Here is a 12,468-nt window from a genome sequence, read left to right on the forward strand (position 1 = left end):
TCTTCTTGGCAATTAATCTCTTCAAATATTACTTGTGCTCCATATGTCTTTCCTTTTGACAACTTGGGGGAATAAATCAGCATAGACAACCAGTGTTCAGATTTGAGAGAACTGACTTCTCTAAGAAATATTTTTATTTTGATGGAAATATGAATAAATTGTTGAATGTATCTCTCAGTTTTTAACTACAAGACGTGGACAACCATGTAACCATTACTTGCAGTGGGGAGCGGGAGCTGGCTTTTAAAGACTTAGGAGAGCTGAAGTCTGTTAAATATTCAGAAATTTTGCAAGCTGATTGTTAAACTATGAGTAGCTTGAAATCAGCCATTTACACTAGGATTCAGCAAATGCTAAAAATGAAAGTTTATTGTTTTGGGTTGGTTTGGGTTTTTAAAAACTTAAAAAAAAACTGATTCCAGAAAAACAAATATTTTTTATTTCTAGCTTATTTATTTAAAAAATTAATTAATTTTTGGCTGAGTTGGGTCTTTGTTGCTGCGCATGGGCTTTCTCTAGTTGCGGTGAGAGGGGTCTACTCTTCATTGTGGTGTGCGAGCTTCTCATTGCGGTGGCTTCTCTTGGTGTGGAGCACGGACTCTAGGCGTGTGGGCTTCAGGAGTAGAGGCATGCAGGCTCAGTAGTTGTGGCTTGCAGGCTCTAGAGCACAGGCTCAGTAGTATGGTGCACGGGCTTAGTTGCTCCGCAGCATGTGGTATCTTCCCAGACCAGGGCTCGAACCCGCGTCCCCTGAATTGGCAGGTGGATTCTTAACCACTGCGCCACCAGGGGAGCCCTCTAGCTTCTTTAAATTCCACAAAAATGTATTCTTTTGCCAAAGAGGATGATTTTCCATATCGAAGGCTAAGACTGTGTTTGTGTGTCTGTATACATAGTATGTATCCCTTATCTTGTGACTGGATGCTTCTTTGTTTTCTGAGAACCAGTTTACCAGCACCCAACTGGCTATCATGCTTTTAGTACATCCTCCACACTGAATGATCTTTCTTTAATGATCAATCTGTTGGGTTGTTTCTCTTCCATGACTCTCCTTTACCCCTAGGTGGGGCTCTACATTTTTTAGCCTGACGTGGCAGCACCAGGAGTGGCTTTTGGCAGGGCCTTACCTCTTCTAGAATCTCTGTCAGTCTTTCTCCATTATTTGAGTCTGAAAATTGATATTTTCTCGTTGATACACAAAGCCACTCTACTCCCCTTACAACCAGATGGCCACATGGTTTTTCCTGACTCAAGTCCCTCCCTCCTCCCTTCCCACCTTCCACAGATATAATACATTGTATTCCTCCAATTCTGAACTTTCTACGTCACACAAACTTTTTATGCTGTCATACAGCATGCTACATAATTTGCTGGACTCAGTATAAAATGAAAATATGGGACCCTTATTTTCAAAAAGCAGGAAAAAAAATAAAGCATTTCTCTTTCTCCCAGTCTCTCTCTCCAGTTGTTATAGTAGCTGTTTTTTTTAATTTGCTACTTAATGTCATTCTAAGTAAAGAAAAATTAAAAATTTAAATCATCATGGATGTTATTGTTCATCTTTATATTGTGCGATGCCAGTTTTTTTTTTTTTTTTTTTTTTTTTTGCGGTACGCGGGCCTCTCACTGTTGTGGCCTCTCCCGTTGTGGAGCACAGGCTCCGGCCATGGCTCACGGGCCCAGCCACTCCGCGGCATGTGGGATCCTCCCGGACCGGGGCACGAACCCGTGTCCCCTGCATCGGCAGGTGGACTCTCAACCACTGCGCCACCAGGGAAGCCCGCGATGCCAGTTTTTAAATGTGAGAGCATTTATTTTGTATGCTGAATCACTGAAATTACACAATTTGTATTTCAGACCTTGTACATCCATATGTATTTGTTTCTCTTCAGTACAGTGGAAAGCATTTCACAAAACTAACTCAACTGTTTCTCTTTCACTTTTTGATACACTCACATTCTACCAACAATTACTCATCAGTAAGGAACGATTGAAACGAAAAAGAACTAAGAGTTATTCTTTTTTCCCCCCCTTTCTTTCTAAGTTATCATTTCCAGTGTAAGTGGTTGACTAACACAGAGTAGCAACAATAAGAATATATATCGTAGGGGTCTCTGGTCATGATGTTTCTTAGAACGCTATCGCCTCCTTTCTGCGTTTGAAGTAAGTTCTGGTTGGAATAGAAAATGAAGTGTCTTGGGTGTCTTGAAGTGTCAGAGCATGCTGATCTCACTCAATCAAAGATGCAACATGCTTATTTTGTACTTCTTCTGCATCTCCCTGAACTTTCACATATGGTGGATCAGCTGGAATTCTGTGTGTCAGATGAATGCTATAGGCAAAGACAGCAGCTAGGGGTGGTGGTGGTATGGGCTGTGAGTATCTCCTCTGCTCACACACGTGCTCCACTGTCCTACTGGACTTCACTTACAAAAACACAGGTTCAAAGATAAAATCATTTGGAATTTCAAGACAATGAGAGCAGAATATTATACAAGTCTGGTGTGTGTGGGATGGCTTCTGAGCATAGGGACCTGTGGACAGGTCGCATGCCCACAAAGCTGGCCCGGGGCTATTATTTAACTCTGGACCTTTGCACATACGATTCTCGGTTCTCGATGCTTGGAATATTCTCCCTCAAGCCTCCACTTTCCCTGCTAACTCCTACTTATCCCTCAGGCCCTGGTGTAGACCCCAGTTTCTCTGGAAAGCTTCTCGTGAGCTTCCTCTACTAGGTTCTGTGCTCTTCCTCTGTGACGCTATAGCATTCTTTGCCTTTATCATTATATTGCAATCAACTGTATTGTATTAAAATGCTATGTGTCCTCACTTAGATGAAACCTTCCTGATGAAGGAACTTTTGTCTCATTCATGGCTGTGTCTCAAACAACTGGCCTATCTCCTAACACATACTAGATGCTGAATGACTATTCTTAAGTATATAAATGAATAAATTAAGGAATTCTTCTTTGTCCTAATTTGATGATGTCATAGGGGCTATTGAGATGTGCAAGTTTTCTGCCTTTAGAGTAAATGTTTTCAGACAACTGTGCTTCTGATTTTTACGCTTCTTCTCATGATATCAATCTGCTGACTGCTATTCCTGTGGAATTTAGTGTGTCAGCCTTTCTCCTGCTTCTAACCTGTTGAGGGCTTAAGAATGTAGACCTTACACTTGCTAGAGTTTTGTATAAGAGTAAGTGGATCCAGAGAAGAGAAGGAGTCTCTTCTCTGAGAAAGTGCATAAGCTATAGCAGACGATCGATGATATATGGATATTGGCTACTCAGTCACTTTTTTGTTTATTTCCTGGTTCTTAGCTATGTGTGGAGTATGTGATGTATTACTCTGTCCTGAATTGCTGTTTTCAATTCTGCTGTTCATGTTTAGCCCAGCCTGGAAAAGTGTCACTACAGGTTGAACCTGTCATTCCCTCTGCTGTATGACACTAACTTCCACAAGGAACGGCAGACAACAGTTTGACATCATGGGGAGAAACATAAAAATCGGAAGCCTGCTCGTCTGAAAACAGTAAGGTGCTCTGTCAAAAGCCAGGGCATTAAACCCAGCCTGCCGCGTTCTGACACTTACAGTCACCTAGTCACGTGCCTGCTGTAATCCCAGAGAGGCCTGGCAAATATGAGCCTGCTGGCCTGTGAACCATATACAAGTTACGTTTTACTGAGATAAACCCAAAAGATACACTTCACGCAAACAACACCAGTGGACATCAGGGACAGTCAGTGAGTCTTTCTAGTCAGGGTTAATATCAAAAACATTTCATGATAGAGGCTTCCCTGGTGGCGCAGTGGTTGAGAGTCCGCCTGCCGATGCAGGGGACACGGGTTCGTGCCCCGGTCCGGGAAGATGCCACATGCCGCGGAGCGGCTGGGCCCGTGAGCCACGGCCGCTGAGCCTGCGCATCTGGAGCCTGCGCTCCGCAACGGGAGAGGCCACAACAGAGAGAGGCCCGCGTACAGCAAAAAACAAACAAACAAAAAACAAAAAAAACCATTTTATGATAGAAAAGGCACAGGCAACAGCCCATCGGGGCGTCTTCTAGATGTGCTGTGTCAATTGTGAATTCTTCAGTTTTTAAGTTTTGAAGTGATGGGAGGGGGACCAGAGGAAAGGGCTAGGGCAACGGCTACTTATGAAAAGATGCTATCAGCTCTGCTTTTAGTTACCTCAGTGAGAAAACTACCAGATTCACAGCAGCAAGGATTGTACAGAGTATGCACAAGGGATGGGAGAGAAGGGCAGGGCCAGGGGTCTTGCTGGCCATCCCAGAATTGTGCCTACCCCACCGCTAGACTTGTTTTGAGGATGTGCTGAGTCATGAGTATAAAGTACTTGGCACAGTGACTGAAACAAATGTTATCTATTGTTATTTTATTAAGTTACTAATTTCTTTAAGCCTTAATTGTCTCATCTGTGAAATGGAGATAAAAATAACAGAGATATTATGAGAATTAAATGTAATAATGTAGGTGGATGTACTTTTTAAAGAGTAAAGAGTTTAGAAATTTTGTAAAGAGTTTGCATAACTGTAAAGAGTTATGCAAATTTAATTATATTAATCTTCATGCAGGGAGTAGGATGAGTGGAGGGGGAGACACGGGCCTTCAAGGACTTTTAGGGGAACTGATATTTCTAGACAATATGAGTTTAACATGCACTGAGTGGGTCCAGGTTAGGCAGAAGGGATGGGGGGAAGGGTTAGAAATGCCTCAGCTCACCTTTGAACCTACTGGGTACCATGTACTAAATTTCAAAAGAGGGATTCTGGTACCCGGAATCAAAGGGATGAGAATTAAAATTTATTCAGGGATGACTCAGTGCCAGGTATTATGTTAATAATAATCATAACAATTATTATAGTAATAATAATAGTATCAAAAATAAAGATAACTTATATTGAGTGCTTTGTAGCAGATATTTCATATATATCATGTATTATAATTTTCTCAAAATCCCTCTGGAGAAACAGAAAATCTCACTTTGTTGTAGAGGAAACTAAAACTAAGATGGTTGTAGAATCTAGGTCTGTTTTCCTTTTCATTTGTTTCTGTATTTAGTGCTTCTTATCCTCAGCACACAGCCAGACAGCAAACCCAACCTCAAAAGTTCACAAAGCTTTTGTTTTTTTGTTTTTTGTTTAGTAAAATCTGGAAGTTGCAAACAAGCCAATTCACCCTGAATTCAGTCACGTTGCTCGTAAATATCTTTCTCTACACAATGTTTCCATTTAACTTCAATAGGACAGGAGCTTCCTACAAGTGCTTCCTCACCACTAAAAACTTGATACGTTTATTTATTTACTGGCATTAATAGGAGTAAAAAATTAAAAAAAAAACTAATAGGAATCACCAAAGATAGTCATACATTGAGACACAAGCAATAAGCAATACAAATTTCAACTCTCCTCAGTCAAAGAGGATCAGCTTATAAGTACCGGCAACATGAATTTCATTTAAATAGACTGCTAGCTATGATAGCAAGAAAAGAATAGCGCTGGCATGAGCAATCATGCCCAGCAAGACCTGAATGCTGCCTGCCACTTTCTTGTGCTTCCTGAAAATTTTGGATAAGATAGATCTGGACAATTATTGTTTTTTTCAATGGTGGGTCTTTGGTAAACTGTTTGGAATTATGAATAGGCTGTATTCATTAATTTCCACTCAGTCTCATTTTAGGGAAACACTTTTTGTTTATTTTTATTTATAAAATAGTTCTTTTTAGGATAATACATTTTGAATGAAGTAGATGAATTAGATGCCATCCAGTATGTATGCATGTTCTCTTTTCTAAAAGTGACCTGAGTGTCTCAGCCTCAATTTCTTTGTGATAGTATCTCAGTGGTGATGACAGATTGATGTTTTTCAGCCTCATTCCCTTTTTAGCTTATGGTCACCATCAGCATGCTTGTGCAAGATACTCGGCTGGCAATGCGGTCCATGTGATGATAAAAGGTCAGAGACGTAGAAAAGTATAGCTGGAAAACATTTTAGATATTATCTGTTCAGGGTTTCTCAAACTGTATTAAAGCACGGGACTCCTATAGAGGCAAAATTCTTTGGGCTTTCAGTGTTGACTTAAACTGTATTATGGTAATAGTTAAATACATACATTTATAAAACCAAGGCAAGGACTAATTATCAATTTAGTGTGACATGCTATTTTGCTAAAACAAAATTTATAACATTGAATTTAATAAAAAATATAAAAATGTTTGGGTTTTATATGTCAGCTGTGGATTGGATTCTTTTGATCTTCAACATAGTGGATCATCATTGGGGTCCTTGTTATTATTGATATTGATTTTGCCTTTTAGAAAATGAATTCAGGAAATTCCCTGGTGATCCAGTGGTTAGGACTCGCGCTTTCACTGCTGGGGGCCTGGGTTCAATCCCTGGTCAGGGAACTAAGATCCTGCAAGCCACAAGGCACGGCCAAAAAAACAGAATTCATATGAAAGCACCAATCTCTTGAATAGACCTGTAAATTTATGGTATATTCCAATATTGGAGATTTAGAAAGTTTCTTTCAACCAAAAAGCTTCTCTGAGTTTTGGTTGCTGCATTTATCCTAACGATGGATACATGTAAGCAATATGTCTGTTGGCAAAGTGCGTTTGACTCTGACTGCCACGATATTATTTCTTTGTTGTTGTTTGTTTTGTTTTTAGTTCAGTGTGTTCAATCTGCTTTGTGATACTTGAACGCTAGCACCTCTATTCTCTATTCAGACCACTCTAAACACTTCATTTCCCAGTGCCACTGGGGTACCATGGTATAAATTGAATCGTTTATCTATTACTTTTATATCTATTTTATTCTCATTAGCCTGTGTCAAGGAACACATCATTCTGCTTTACTACATTGTTTTTATAATAGTTAATCAATTTCAATTTAGTAAGTAAATTAAGGAAATAAAGTCTTATTTTATAAAAATGTCTTTAAATTGTAAAGGAGAAAAATATTTTTATCTACCACTGGTAAACAAAAGAAAATGTAGTCATTTTCATGTTACAATACGCCAACAGAATGGTGGTCACACTTGTTATCCAACATATGCGTAAGATAAATACCATGATTACAGGTGATCCTTGGGCATCACAGGATGGTAAGGGCAAACACAAATGCAAGTATTAAATTATAGGGCAGTCTTGGTAATGAGGTAGTTATCCAGATAACTCAAAATATACTTTTTAAAAAACATCATCACTAAAACTGAAAGACAATGTTAACTTTCTCATAGTGAAACGGAGCAGGACCCTATGGCCCTTCCCCCCACCCCACCGTGTCCTCTGCCTGCCTTTTATCTGTAGAAAAATTTTAGCCAAAGAATATGTTTAATCAGAGAAGTGAGAAAATGCAGAAGCAAAGGAAAGCAGTCAAACAGGACAAAATAATAATACTTCAGTTATTAACAAAGTCAAGGATCTTTGGTTCCTCCTCAAGGGCTATAGAGAATATTCTGAGCCGTGTCCTGTGAGCTGTCTTGTAGATACTGAAACCCCACCAGGTGGAAGAACTATTGATACATGATGATCAGCCTGTAGCTGTGACATAAGCTGCCACAATTCTGAGAACTGGCCTCAAAGAAATGGGAACGGACCCTGGAATTGAAGATTAACTGTACTTAAAACAAGATGATGCGATCAGACCACCACACGATCAATCTCAAGATGACTGTCAAAGCCGACTGTGCTGTTTCTGCATGTAGCCCCTCCCTCCGCCGATAAAGGCTCTTGGCCACTGATTGTCAGTGGGGGGAAGTCAGCCTTTGGACAGCCCTCCCCCCTCCCCGCACAGCCCCGGTTGCTAGCATCCAAAATAAAGCAAACTTTCCTTTCCACCAACTTGCCTCTTTACTGGCTTTAGAGCGGCGAGCAGCCGGACCTCCACTTTCAGTAAAAACAGAACTTGTATATTCCCTTGAGAATACATCTGTAAATTCCAGTTTGAGAAACATTGACTCAGTCCAGCCTATTTGCTGTAATTCTGGAAAATTGTCTGTTTCCATATGGAACGAGGAATATTAACCTTGGCTTGGTGTGTTAAACTTATTATTATCATTAGTTGTTTGAGAGACATTTTTAACAACACCTATCTGACACATTAGCTGAAAAACTGAATAGAATAACATATCAATAGTTTATCCTGTTTTTTATTTATTTATTTTTTGTGGTACCCGGGCCTCTCACTGCTGTGGCCTCTCCCGTTGTGGAGCACAAGCTCCAGACGCGCAGGCTCAGCGGCCATAGCTCACGGGCCCACCCGCTCCACAGCATGTGGGATCTTCCCGGACCGGGGCACGAACCCATGTCCCCTGCATCGGCAGGCGGACTCTCAACCACTGCGCCACCAGGGAAGCCCTAACCTGTTATTTTTAATGTCAAATTTCCTCCAAAGATTCAAAGACATCCAGTGCCTGGATAACAGTAGCCTATAGTTTTAGTTACTTGATTCACAGAAAATCAAAGCAAATGATTCACAGGGTTTTTTTTTTTTTTTTTTTTTGCAGTACGCGGGCCTCTTACTGCTGTGGCCTCTCCCGTTGCGGAGCACAGGCTACGGGCGCGCAGGCTCAGCGGCCATGGCTCACGGTCTCAGCCGCTCCGCAGCATGTGGGATTTTCCCGGACCAGGGCACGAACCCATGTCCCCTGCATTGGCAGGCGGACTCCCAACCACTGCGCCACCAGGGAAGCCCTGATTCACAGTTTTATAAATGATGTCTGTTTTTTCACCCTCATTTATCATACTTCTTCATTTCCTTAAGGATAAAGGCACCACCTTGACTGTATTCCTCACCTTAGTCATTAGAATATTCTCTCCTCATACACACTTTACTATGTGAGTTTCAAGCGAATGTTTTGCATGTGAAATTTCATTCTGATGTTTTTTTTCTAAGTGGGTGAGAATGTTTACCCTGAATTTTAGAAGTGTTTAAATCTGTAATCAAGGAACTGTATGTGAGGCAAGATTGGTGAAACTTTGAGAATCTAACTTAATTCTCCCTTTTGCAAAAGGAGTACTGCAAGTCCTTCACAATGGCTTGAGGCATGAGATGCTTCAAGAGAATTCACAATTGTTTTTTTTTCATTTTTTAAACATCTTTATTGGAGTATAATTGCTTTACAACGGTGTGTTAGTTTCTGATGTATAACAAAGTGAATCAGCTACATGCAGACGTATACCCCATATCCCCTCCCTCCTGTGTCTCATTCCCACCCTACTTATCCCACCCTTCTAGGTGGTCGCAAAGCACAGAGCTTATCCCCTGTGCTATATGGCTGCTTCCCACTAGCTATCTGTTTTACATTTGGTAGTGTATATACGTCAATGTTACTCTCTCACTTCGTCCCAGCTTATCCTTCCCCCTTCCCTTGTCCTCATATCCATTCTCTACACCTGTGTCTTTATTCCTGTCTGGCCCCTAGGTTCTTCAGAACCATTTCTTTTTTTTTTAGATTCCATATATATGTGATTACATATGATATTTGTTTTTCTCTTTCAGACTTACTTCACTCTGCATGATAGACTCTAGGTGCATCCACCTCACTACAAATAACTCAATTTCGCTTCTTTTTATGGCTGAGTAATATTCCATTGTATATATGTGTCACATCTTCTTTATCCATTCACCTGTTGATGGACACATTGGTTGCTTCCATGTCCTGGCTATTGTAAATAGTGCTGAAACGAACATTGTAGTGCATGTCTCTTTTTGAATTATAGTTTTCTCAGGGTATGTGCCCAGTAGTAGTAGTAGTTCTATTTTTAGTCGTTTAAGGAACCTCCATACTGTTCTCCACAGTGGCTGTATCAATTTACATTCCCACCAACAGTGCAAGAGGGTTCCCTTTTCTCCAACTCCCTCCAGCATTTATTGTTTGTAGATTTTTTGATGATGGCCATTCTGACCGGTGTGAGGTGATACCTCATTGTAGTTTTAATTCACATTTCCCTAATGATTAGTCATGTTGAGCATATTTTCATGTGTTTGTTGGCAATCTGTATATCTTCTTTGGAGAAATGTCTATTTAAGTTTTCTGCCCAGTTTTGGATTGGGTTGTTTGTTTTTTTGATATTGAGCTGCATGAGAGGCTTGTATATTTTGGAGATTAATCCTCTGTCAGTTGCTTCGTTTGCAAATATTTTCTCCCGTTGGTTGTCTTTTCATCTTGTTTATGGTTTCCTTTTCTGTGCAAAAGCTTTTAAGTTTCAATAGGTCCCATTTGTTTATTTTTGTTTTTATTTCCATTTCTCTAGGAGGTAGGTCAGAAAGGATCTTGCTGTGATTTATGTCGTAGAGTGTTCTGCCTATGTTTTCCTCTAAGAGTTTGATAGTGTCTGGCCTTACATTTAGGTCTTTAATCCATTTTGAGTTTATTTTTGTGTATGGTGTTAGGGAATGTTCTAATTTCATTCTTTTACATGTAGCTGTCCAGTTTTCCCAGCACTACTTATTGAAGAGGCTGTCTTTTCTCCATTGTATATTCTTGACTCCTTTATCAAAGATAAGGTGACCATAGGTAAGTGGCTTTATCTCTGGGCTTTCTATCCTGTTCCACTGATCTGTTTTTGTGCCAGTACCATACTGTCTTGATTACTGTAGCCTTGTAGTGTAGTATGAAGTCTGGGAGCCTTATTCCTCCAGCTCCGTTTTTCTTTCTCAAGATTGCTTTGGCTATTTGGGGTCTTTTGTGTTTCCATACAAATTATGAAATTTTTTGTTCTAGTTCCGTGAAAAATGCCATCGGTAGTTTGACAGGGATTACACTGAATCGGTAGATTGCTTTGGGTAGTATAGACATTTTCACAATGTTGATTCTTCCAATCCAAGAACATGGTATATCTCTCCATCTGTTTGTATCATCTTTAATTTCTTTCATCAATGTCTTACAGTTTTTTGCACACAGGTCTTTTGTCTCCTTTGGTAGGTTTTATGCCTAGGTATTTTACACTTTTTGTTGCAGTGGTAAACGGGAGTGTTTCCTTAATTCCTCTTTCAGATTTTTCATCATTAGTGCATAGGAATGCCAGAGATTTCTGTGCATTAATTTTGTGTTCTGCTACTCTACCAAATTCGTTGATTAGCTCTAGTAGTTCTCTGGTAACATCTTTAGGATTCTCTATGTATAGTATCATGTCATCTGCAAACCGTGACAGGTTTACTTCTTCTTTTCCCATTTGGATGCCTTTTATTTCTTTTTCTTCTCTGATTGCTGTGGTTAAAACTTCCAAAACTAGGTTGAATAATAGTGGTGACAGTGGGCAACCTTGTCTTGTTCCTGATCTTAGAGGAAATGGTTTCAGTTTTTCACCATTGAGGACGATGTTGGCTGTGGGTTTGTCATATATGGCCTTTATTATGTTGAGGAAAGTTCCCTCTATGCCTACTTTCTGGAGAGTTTTTATCATAAATCGGTGTTGAATTTTGCCAACAGTTTTTTCTGCGTCTACTGAGATTATCATACGGTTTTTAACCTTCAATTTGTTAATATGGTGTATCACATTGATTGATTTGCATATACTGAAAAATCCTTGCATTCCTGGGATAAACCCCATTTGATCATGGTGTAGGATCCTTTTAATGTGCTGTTGGATTCTGTTTGCTAGCATTTTGTTGAGGATTTTTGCATCTATGTTGATCAGAGATATTGGGCTGTAGTCTTCTTTTTTTGTGACATCTTTGTCTGGTTTTGGTATCAGCGTGATGGTGGCCTTGTAGAATGTGTTTGGGAGTGTTCCTCCCTCTGCTATATTTTGGAAGAGTTTGAGAAGGACAGGTGTTATCTCTTCTCTAAATGTTTGATAGAATTCTCCTGTGAAGCCATCTGGTCCTAGGCTTTTGTTAATTGGAAGACTTTTAATCACAGTTTCAATTTCGTTACTTGTGATAGGTCTGTTCATATTTTCTATTTCTTCCTGGTTCAGTCTCAGAAGGTCATACCTTTTTAAGAATTTGTCTATTTCTTCCAGGTTTACCATTTTATTGGCATAGAGTTGCTTGTAGTAGTCTCTTAGGATGCTTTGAATTTCTGCAGTGTGTTGTAACTTCTCCATTTTCATTTCTAATTTTATTGATTTGAGTCCTCTCCCTCTTTTTATTTATGAGTCTGGCTAAAGGTTTATCAATTTTGTTTATCTTCTCAAAGAACCAGCTTTTAGTTTTATTGATCTTTGGTATTGTTTTCTTCATTTCTTTTTCATTTATTTCTGATCTGATCTTTATGATTTCTTTCCTTTTGCTACCTTGGGTTTTTTTTTTTTCTTTCTCTAATAGCTTTAGGTGTAAGGTTAGGTTGTTTATTTGAGATGTTTCTTGTTTCTTGAGGTAGGACTGTATTGCTATAAACTTTCCTCTTACAACTGCTTTTGCTGCATCCCATAGGTATTGCTCATCATGTTTTCTTTGTTATTTACTTCTAGGTATTTTTTGATTTCCTCTTTGATTT

This window comes from Aethalodelphis obliquidens, unplaced genomic scaffold (assembly GCF_003676395.1).
Source record: "Aethalodelphis obliquidens isolate GAN/ISIS:26980383/991018 unplaced genomic scaffold, ASM367639v1 scaffold3, whole genome shotgun sequence".
Lineage (NCBI taxonomy): Eukaryota > Metazoa > Chordata > Mammalia > Artiodactyla > Delphinidae > Aethalodelphis > Aethalodelphis obliquidens.